The sequence below is a fragment of the Protobothrops mucrosquamatus genome, unplaced genomic scaffold (genome assembly GCF_001527695.2).
Source record: "Protobothrops mucrosquamatus isolate PMUCROS unplaced genomic scaffold, P.Mucros_1.0 scaffold49, whole genome shotgun sequence".
Classification (NCBI taxonomy): Eukaryota; Metazoa; Chordata; class Lepidosauria; order Squamata; family Viperidae; genus Protobothrops; species Protobothrops mucrosquamatus.
Window position 1 is genome coordinate 1 of NW_015386431.1, and position 10,966 is coordinate 10,966.

A 10,966-nucleotide genomic window follows, 5' to 3' on the forward strand; every position below is an offset into this window, starting at 1 on the left:
TTTATGAAATTTGGAATAAATGTTATAATTGGCTAGAACAGAGAAAGAAAAAGATATAATTATTGATGTATATAAAATGTAAATAAGATGTAAAGAACATTTAAAATGTAAAGCACTGTTCTGTTAGAAGAAAAGAGTTATGTTTATGTAGTTTTGGTGTATGGTGTATGGTGAAAAATAATAATAATAATAAAAAAAAAAGTATAAAATAATAATTCAGGTAGAAGAGAAAAAGGGTGGAATTAAAGGAAATAAATAAAGGTTATTCTTTTATAAATTGTATCAAATGTAATACCAAGGTGTGAGACTATCTGTTTGCTGTTTCCTGCCTATACAAATGGTAATCAGTAAAGACAATGAAATATGACTTGCTAAAAGCTCCCCAGGAGACAGGAACTTACGCCTTGGGCAAAAATCACTATCAGTAAAAGAGGAACATCGGCCCAAGGTGAAAATTACAAGAAAACAGGATAAGATAATAGTGGATAGACGGAAATTGTCAGGATGACCCTTTAAAAGTGTGAAACAACATAAAGAATGACTCAAGAGAATAAGGGGGAGTTGGGAGGGCTTCCTAGGCGTGGCGTGCATTGTGAAAGGGTATAAAATGTATAGCTTGAAAACTGCGTTTTGCGCTCTTTGAACTCAATCCATTTGGGAAGGGTCTAAGAGGCCGCGCTTGCAACTGCTTTTCTTTTTTTATTTTCATGTTTTTCTCCAATAAATCTTTGTTTTTGTTAACCAGACTTGTCTTCGAATTGTGAGTATCAAATTTGGGGGTTTTAAATCTCACACTTTTAACCATTTTTTGCTTGGTTAAAACATTAAGCTGCTTGCCTAAGTAAAGGGGGAGAAATGTGCCATCTGAACACTGCAGTACAAGTTAGGAAATCAGTTGGGAAGTCTATCTCCCAGTGGGTGGAAATACTGTCCCGAATGTGGAAATGGAACATCAGTGTGCTGAAATTATTGCACTACAAACTAAACTACAAGAGGATCTTAATGAACCCCCCTTAATAGTGTAAGGTTTCCCACTGAGGCTCACAATTGCCCCAGCGTTACTCGGGAATTTAAAAGAGCCAAAGAAAATTCTGAGCCGAGGTTTCAGCAAAGAATTACAACTTTATTTTGATCAAAACAGAGAGGGGTTGCCTGATTCCTCTTCGTGGCTGGTAAAGGAATGAAGGCAACAACCAGGAAAGATGTCTTCCACCTTTTATACCTTTCCACAACAAAAAGATCAGGTCTTTGTATCAGGAACGAAAAGGTACAGAAAAATAATTCCAAGATGATGACTCATACACATCAACCCAGGCTCCATCCGTAACTCCTTTTCCCCCTCCCCTTACTGTGCTCTTTTCATGAAAGCAATCTCCTGTATGTTTAACATGAAGCTTTTACTTTTCCAATATACATAAAGCATTTGCTCAGGCAATTGACTACAAAATAATGATTACAAAATAACAAAACAATGATAACATGATAACACTATAAGTATCAATATAAAATGGTTACTATATATAAAATAGCTGCTAATGTCAAACTTAAATATACTAAAATCATAAGCACAATAAAATCCCTTCAATAGAACATGGAATTTCTATTATTTCTAAAGTAAGAGCTTAATATATATGTTAAATGGAAAATTCTAAGCTGCTCTGATATTAAATAGGTAGCTAGGCAGCAGGTAGAGGAAGTACAGAAATAAAAGCAAAAAGACTTATGCTATGCTACAAAAAAACTGGGTCATGGTTCACACATGGCAGAGGGGAAACTTAGAAAAGGGGAAACATGTCATAGAATGCTATGCTAAAGAAGGAAAGGGAGGGGGAGTAAACTTGTAAAGTGAGAAAAAAATGTTATTCTGGGTCCATTTTGTGTGTGCCTGTGAGGCCTGTGAGAATGTCAGCTTCCCTACAAGACATCTACGTGTTAGAGAATACAATGTTGGACTACTGTTATACTACTGCCAAGCTCTCATCACTGCTCTCAAAGACTGTCATTCACAGGTTGCTGCAGCTCTTCTCTGCAAAAAATGCCCTTTGACCCCTGTTCCCCCTATGTAACCCCTCTTCCTCTTTCCCCTCCTCCTTCTCTCTCCCTTCCCTCACCCCTGCCTCTTTGTTCCCCTCCCACTTTCTCCCTGCCTCACTTGCTTCCTTCTGCCCCGACACCCTCCCTTGTCTTTATGCTACCTGCAGGAGATCTGTGCAAGTCATGCCAGTGGCAGGCACCCCTGAAGGTGAATTGGGAGGTGCACCCGAACCCGAAATTTTCACACTTGTTATTTGCAACCGCAGACATTATACCATCATAAAATAAATTTTAGAAGCTTTGGAGTGCAAAGAAGTTCACCAGAGGGAGAACTTGGAGGACTATAAGCCTGGGGAAAGCCTCCTGAAGGGCCAGAAATGAAGAGCTGAGCCAGCTGAGCCCCCTCGAGGGAAGGTCCGGGTGTAGACAAGACCATGTACTCCTATTGGTGGGGTGTCACCTACAACCCCCTTGCTCCTGCTCCTGTCACAATGCTCTTCCCTCCCTCTCCTTCTACCTTCTTCCCCTTTCCCTTCTCCCACCTATAAAGATATTCAAGCTTCCCTGAAGACTGCTCCACCCAAGGAACCATTACACCCTTGTCATTCATTGAAGGTTGGCGATTGAGTCCTGATAAAAGTATTTCAGTGAAAGAATTGTTTGGCTCCTTGTTGAAAGGGACCATTCCAGATTTTGTTGACCACCAACACCACTGTGAAGTGTCAAGATCTGGCTTCCTGGATGCATGTTTCGCACTGCAAGAAAGTACCAGCTGTCGAACCCCGCGAGGCCGACCCGTCCGGGCCGACGAGCGACGGGCTGCGAGCCCCTGGCGTTTAGCTCCGTCGCCACCCAGATGCCTTCCCCCGAGTTCTAACCTGCCTCCAGGCCCGTCGCCACTTCCGGAACGCTCGCCTCGCGGGGCCGACACTCACCGGTGGGGAGGAGGCCGTCAGCTGGGTCCTCCATTGCCGGAAGCCGACTGTGGGGCCGCACGACCAACGAGTGCAATGCCTAGACGGACACTCTGGGCTCAGCTGCTTCGTGTGAGGAACGAAGCACCCTGCAAGGCACGAGAAAGCAGCCGGACGCTCCAGCTGACTTTAATACAATTAATTGTATTAGTTGATGCACCGGATGGTGGCCTCAGGGGTGGGATAGTTTAACGAGGGTGGGGCCGGTTTCCTGGGATGGGCAGGCGCGGGTAGCCTATGTAAGGCACTGGGAGCAATCCACTCCCAGTGCTGTCTTTGTTTTGTACGGAGTGAATTAAAACTACCGTCAGTCTTTCGTTCTGGCTTGTTATTCGGAGCACCAAAAAGGACGACTTTGACACCAGCCCCAGACGAGGAAGTCACATGGCCAGAACCAACTGACCACAATAAGGCAAAGACTGAAGCTTTGCCCAACAGGGAAGCAAGTGCTAGTAACCTTTGCTCCCCACCAGCATGCAGTCTTCGGCCCAGACAGCACCAACAAGAAATGAACTGCAATCCGCCTTCCTCAGACAACTGAAGAACTTTACACCACCTTTTCCAACAAAACGGAAGTCCAGAGGCTCATGAAGGAATCGCACTGCATAAGAAGACACATCATGCTTGCTGTATTGGACTATGGTTGTGTTGTCTCTTGGCATTTGACTCACTTTGTATAGCGCTGCATACAAATGTACTGGTTTTTTTATTATTGGTCCTAATCGTGGTGTTGTCCTTATGGACAAGAAGTGGGGACTATGGGAAACAAAAATATTGGTTATTGTTCTTCTATGCAAGGTTTAGGCCCAGGTGAACTAAATCAGGCCTCATGGAAAAAGTATTGAACCAAAGTCTGTGCTATGCTCAGTTTTACAATCTGAAGGAACTATTTGTAATCTAAACTGCAACTGTACTTTACTTAATATGATTTTGGTAAGCTTGCTTGTTTCAAATATATTTAGTACATAAGGACTGGAACTGTGAGAAATGGTGAACTGAAAGTAGCTGATTGTGATGACCCAGGGCACAGCACAGAGGCAATGCAGTCAGCTGGCAATTCAAACAGTTCTTTTATTGCTCCAAATTTTCCCCAAATGCTCCCACGTTTGCTGGCTAGCCTCCAACAAAAGAACACACACACACCCCTTCAGCCGACTCTGGCTGAAAGTAGGTTCAAATACAGTCTGGTTAGCATAAGAAAGTACTCAAGGCCATAGAGATAACAAGGAAGAAAACATAAACTTAACGAGTCTGTTTGAATCCTAGCTTGCCTGAGCAGTTTTCAAAAGAGAGAATCCAAAATACAGTCCGAGGTCTTTAAACGTACAAGTAACGTGGTCAGTCAATCCAATAGTTTGAGTTTCCAGGTTTCCAAACAGAAGTCACAGAACAAGAGATCAGCAACAATACACAACACTCCAAGAATCAGCGTTTGTTCCCGACAAATGCCCCTCCCCACAGCGTCTCCTTAAATCTCAATCTCCAGGTTTTCCTTGTGGAGAAGGGCAGGACGCTCTCCTCCCGAGTAGTTGAGCCTGCCTGCGTTGTTCCCTCCTTCTCTCCACTCTCCGTGCTCTAGGATCAGGTGGGGGTGGCCCTTGCTCATCGCCTGAACTCTGCCTCTCCTGTTCCTCCTGTTCCAATCCTGAAGGGCCCTGGCCTGCCTTGGCCTGCTCTTCCCCACATTCCTCTGAAGCCACAGACACCTCTCCCTCGGCCTCCATAGGGTCCCATTCCAGTTCATTTTCCTTCGCAGATTCAGGCTCAGACGGAGGCATGACACTGATGGGTGCGGGTTCTGATGTACACGGGTATGAGGAAAGTTAGGATCAGCAGAAAGTCTGCAGAAAGTGCAAGGTTGCTGACCATCTGTCTGTGGTTTAAGATGAGTTAAGGTATAAAAGATTGAGTCTGGACGTGGTTCGAGGCCACTTGGCCCTAGCCATTACTGCTATGACTGCTAGCCTAAAGCTGGTCCTCATTTCAATGGGTATAAGTATGTATGTGATTGCTTCGTGTTCTAAATTTCAATGAAATAAACCTCTGATTCCTAAAGTGAGATGTTTGTAATGTGCTGTTTTGTGTCTTTTAATGGATTTTTTTCCACAACACCCCCTATAGCCCAGATTTGGCGCCGAGCAACTACTACTAAGGAATTTCAAACTTTGTAAGACATTATGACAAGTGCCTCAGTTTGAATGGTGATTATGTCAAAAAGTAATATAATGTTGTAGTTTTCTAATGTGTATAATAAAAGTTCCCTATCTGCGAGTGTCTGTCATTGATAACCAAATGGAGGTTTATTTCCGAATTGCCCTCGTATTTTAGACATACTGTATCTAACTCCTGCTTTTTATACAAATTGGAATAAAAATTATGAAAATACTTTTTAATAAGCTCATTATCTATTATTGCATTGTTGCCTTCACAAATTTTCTCAATCATTCTCTTTTCCCTTTCCTTTCTTAGTTTATATGCCAGCCATCTTCCTGGTTTATTTGCAAATTCAAAGTGTCTTTGTTTCACATACTTCAATTTTGGTTTTTTTTTCTTGAACTGTTAACATAGACAATTGTTGCCATAACAGTTTAATTTGATGTGAAATTTTAGCATGTGTAGGTGTCTTTTGCAGCTCGATTACTTTATTTCTAATTTTCATACGAAAACGGCAGTAATTGATCCATAAGATATTCAAAAAATTTCCTTTTATCATCATTTGGCACATAAAGCCCAACTACTATTGATTTTATTCCATGAAGTTCAATTTCCACTACTACAAATCTACCATATTCATCTAATAAAAGTAATTTAGGTTTAAATTGGGGTTTTATATATAAAACGACTCCATTAATCTTAAACCAGCAGATATAAATTCCTCCCCTAATCCTTTATTTCTTATCTTGTTTCTTGATATGTGTTTCTTGAAGGCAAGTTATATCAACATTGAGTTTCCTCAGGTAATAAAATAGTTGTTTACGCTTAGATGGGGCATTTGCCCCATTAATATTCCATGTAATAGACTTAATCTCCATCTTTAGATAAAATGACAAGTTCCTCTATGGACATCTCAGATGCATCTTCTTCTTTGGTGTCATCTTTTTGAGGTTGGTCTACTTCTGATTTCTTGTCTGTATCCATTTTTTCAGCTGGGTCCGAAATTAGTTTATGTTTGATCAAGAAATCCTTGGCTTTTTCTATGGAATTCAGTCTGAATCTTTGCTCTTGATAAGTGAGTATCATTCCTTCACGTTTATCCCAGGGGAAGGGAATTTTTCTCTTTTTCAGAATATCAGTAAGGAAGGAATAAGTTTTCCTTTTTCTCAAAATTCTAACAGGAATTTCCTTCAAAACAATTATATCCACATTTTCCATTCTTACTTTGGATTTGAAGTGGCAATCCAGAACATGGTCTCTCATTGTTCTTTTTACAAAATGAACTAAGACATCACTTGGTAGTTTTCTCATAGTACCGTGTTTCCCCGAAAAATAAGACCCAGTCATATTTATTTTAATTTTTTTTTGCCTCCAAGAGAGGCACCAGGTCTTATTTTGGGGGGATGTCTTTTCCACGATCTCACTTCACAGTGGTGGCACTGACAGCCCTGCCCAGCCAGCCCACTTCTTCTGCAGCCGCTCACGCGTGTCGCCCCCAGGCTCCATTTCGCCATCAGGGGCCTTCAGGAAATGCCTCTGCAGCTGAGAATGGAGCTAGGGATTGATGTGCATGGTGCCCCCTGGCCTCCATTTTGCCATCAGAGGCCTTCTGGAAAGGCCTCTGCAGCCAACAACCGAGCTCTGGATTGACGTGTGCAGTGCCCCCCAGCAAAATGCTGTGGACATAGTATATTTGGATTTCAGTAAGGAATTCAACAAAGTAGACCACAACCTACTCCTTGCTAAGCTAGAAAGACAGCCTGACCACCAGATGGATTTGTAACTGGCTGACAATCCACACTCAATGAGTAGTCCTTAATGGTACTACAACTACATGGAGGGAAGTAAGCAGTGGGGTATCACAAGGTTCTGTCTTAGGCCCAGTACTCTTCAATATCTTCATTGATGACTTAGATGAGGGAATAGAAGGGGAATGTCAAGCCCCACGGGGCTTGCCATTCACCGGGGGGGGTGTGACTCGGAGCACGGCCCGCAGCTGCCAGACGCCGCCCTGACTCCAGCCGGTCGTCGGCACTGACCCAGCCGCCGGGACGGGCCCGCTGGACGTCAGGTAGAGCCCTCCCCCTTCCCCTCCATTCCCGCTTCAGCCGCCTACCGTTCCCGGGCCGGAGGAGCCTCGCCGGTGGTTGGGGGGGGCGGCCCGCCGCCTACCAGCGCAGCCGAGCGCCGGGGGCCAGCCGGGTGCCACTGGGCCCTGCCGGGGGTCAGAGGAACCAACGGTCGCCAACGGAGCCGGCGAGCTGTGGGGGAAGCAGCCGCTTGCCGCTGAACCTCGAGGGCCGCTGCTGCTGGCTGCCGGAAGCCGTGGGAGGCCCCCGGAGACCGCGGTCATCGGCGGAGCAGCTGAGCGACAAGGCCAGATGCTGCATGTTACTGGGAGCCGCCGGAGGCCTCCGGCGACTGAAAGAAGGCTGCCGAGGGTCGGCCAGGACCACGGAGGCCTGAGAGCAGCCGACGGCAGGAACATTATGGAGCTGGCGGAAGGGTCTGGTCTGGGCGGCCGGACAGAGGGCCAGCGGGGCGGGGCCAACCCGGGGGAAGGGCGTGAACGGACTGGAGGGGCTTTTATCACCATCGGGCGGATACTGGTTTGCTGCTGGGGGTGGGGTAATGGGGCGTGGCACAGTTATGTAAAGCAGTGGGAGCAATCCACTCCCAGTGCTGACTTTTTGTTTGCTAAGGATTAAACCTTGCTTGCACCTCGTACCTGCGTTCCTTGTTTCTGTTACTCTGGATGACGACGGACGGGCGTGATAGGGAACTCATCAAATTTGCAGATGACACTAAACTGGCAGGAATAGCCAACACCCCAGAAGACAAACTCAGGATCCAAAAAGATCTTGACAGACTTGAACAATGGGCCCTATCCAACAAAATGAAATTTAATGTAGAGAAAAGTAAGGTTTTACACTTAGGCAGGAAAAATCAAATGCACGTGTACAGATTAGGTGAAACCTGGCTCAAAAGCAGGAACTGTGAGAGGGATCTTGGAGTCCTAGTGGACAATCACTTGATTATGAGCCAGCAGTGTGCAGCAGCAGGCAAAAAAGCTAATGCAATCCTTGGTTGCATAAACAGAGGGATGGAGTCAAGATCACATGAAGTATTAGTACCACTTTATAAAACCTTAGTAAGACCACATCTGGAATACTACCTCCAGTTTTGGTCACCACATTATAAAAAAGATGTTGAGACTTTGGAAAGAGTGCTGAAAAAAAGCAACTAAGATGATTAAGGGCCTGGAGACTAAAACCGTCCCAACTTGGTCAGTTAGGAAAGAAAGACTCCTGGCCCATGATTAGCCAAAAGTATACTTTACTAAAGCCAAAGTGGTTACAGAAGAGGTAAAGCAGGATCTGAGTTTTATGAGCGCAATAGATACAATTAGCTTCCCTTTGTTCCCGGCCAACCCCCTGGTTATCAGTCAGTGTCTAATCAGGTGTTAATAAATTGTTTAGGAAATGGTCCCTGTCTTTGCATGCTTGCCGGCGCCACATTCTTTTGGTGTGACCTTGAGACGGTTGGTGCTTCCCATGGAACAGTGCTGCTTGGTTTTGATTCCGCTGAGTTCCCTCCCTATGTTTCCCCCCCACTGCTCCCTCTGCTCCCTCCCCCCATTACTGTTGTCAGGGTGTCAGCTTGCAAGGCATAACTTAGCAGAATGGCACACATGACATGCTGCCCCTCCCAAAAGAAATTAGGCACAGGTTAAATAGTTCAATTATTTGGGTTTGTTGGGGTATTTGCAGTGAAACTGGTGGGTGAGACAGGGTGAGCGGACATGGTGGGCATCCACCCACTTGGTGTCTGAGAGGGAAAAATTCTTTCCACATAATTAGGTATTGCAGCTTGCCCCTATGGAGGTGGGAGTCAAGAATCTCTTTAACCAGGGACTTCCGGTGTGCAGGCGACCTCGTCGGACACAGCTGACCGCTGTCTCCCGCCTGTTTTCGTGTAAAAGCCGTTTTGACAGCAAGCATCAGCTGTCAAACGGTTTGATACCTTTCCCCCGGGCATAAGGGGATCGGTGAGGTGCCCGGGGTAGGAGTTGAGTTCCCGAGTCGTCCTATGTGGACGATGTAGGTTAGAACTCCTCCGGAGCCCCGAGGATTCTCCGCGATCCAGGACGCCTTTGCTTTGGCGAAGCTAGAAGCCGCCGCCACCGCTGCAACTTGAAGTGAACTGTGAGTTATTATAAGCAGACAAACCGACCCTGGAAGTTTGGTTTCTATTTTGGATTATACTCTAATTTTGGATGTTTTGATCTCTTCACTTGGGGAGGACTGAGTGAAAGTGAACTTAAAATGGCGATGGATTGATACTTTTTAGCAAGAAGAAGTGAAAGTGATTCGCATTTCCGGTCTGGAACTTTTGTTACTTTTAGCAACTTTACTACTTGTTGTGGATTATTTGTTTAAAAGACTTTTATATTGACTGAAATTTAAAATTGTAACATGGCTTTGAGAAGAGTGGCACCCGCAACCCTAAAGTCAATTACATCTTCGACTTCACAGTCGCCTCAAACAACTTCTAAGTCGTCTTCACACCCGCCATCCCCGCCATCTTCTTCACCCCCACCGCCTTCTGGTAAAGAATTACAGGACTTAATGACTGATAGTATTAAGCAATTGACTGAGATGATACAAAAGATGAATGTTAAAATGGAAGATAACTTTGATCAAGTAATACAACAACAACAAGAATTACTACAAAAACATGAGAATTTTCGTATGAATGTGACAACTGCTTTCCAAGGTTTAGCTGAATATGTGGATGTGGTGGCAGAAAAGGCGGAGGAAAATGAACAAAAGGTTGAGGAGAGCGTGCAACGATTGGAACTTGTAGAGGAAAGTTTGGAAAATGTTAAGAGTGATGTTTTGGTTGCTCAATTTCGGGATATGAAATTTGCGATTCGGATCCGTGGATTGGCTGAGGATCCAAAAGAGAATTTAAGAGAATTAATTCCGGAGGCATTTATGGATGCCCTGGCTTGTGGGTGAGAAATTCATGATGAAATAGAACGTGTTTTCAGGGTAAATTCTTGGGTTGCACGCCAGAAGAATTTGCCAAGAGACGTGGTGGTCTATTTTACAAGAAAAGCGAGAAGAAATGAAATAATGCAGCTCTTTTATCAACAAAGATTCAAGATTTTAAATCAAGATATTATTCTTTTAAAGGAAATTCCAGCGAAAATACTTAGAGCGCGTCGTGACTACGCTTTCTTGGTCCAGGAACTTAAGAACAGGCAAATAATTTTTAGATGGGATATACCGGTGGGGATAATTGTAACTGTAGCTGGTAAGCGCTACAGAATCAACTTGGTTAAGAAAGCGAATGATTTTATGGCATCTGTGTTGCGAGTAGAGCGTCCACCTACAACTCAAAAGACTGATACAGCTGAGCATATGATTGTGGACCTCCCTCCTATTTCCGGTGTTAAAGATGCAAATGGGCGTTCGAAAGATGATGGGAAAGAGCAAAGGATTACCCGTGCAGCCCATAGACGTAAGGAGAAGGAGCAACAGCTGACAGCCTGTCCACCAGCTGATAGCTTGTCATCCGCTACTTCGGAGCCAGTAGGTGTCGCTCGACCCAAGGTTTTTGCCAAGTCTTATGCTTCAAGTATTGCTATAGGATTGAAATCTACAAATGATTAAAGTCTCATCTTGGAATGTGGGTGGGCTTAATACACCCCACAAAAGACGTAAGGTTTTTCATTATTTAAGACATTTTAACAATGACATTACATGCTTACAAGAGACCCATATTGTGGCTAAAGACCA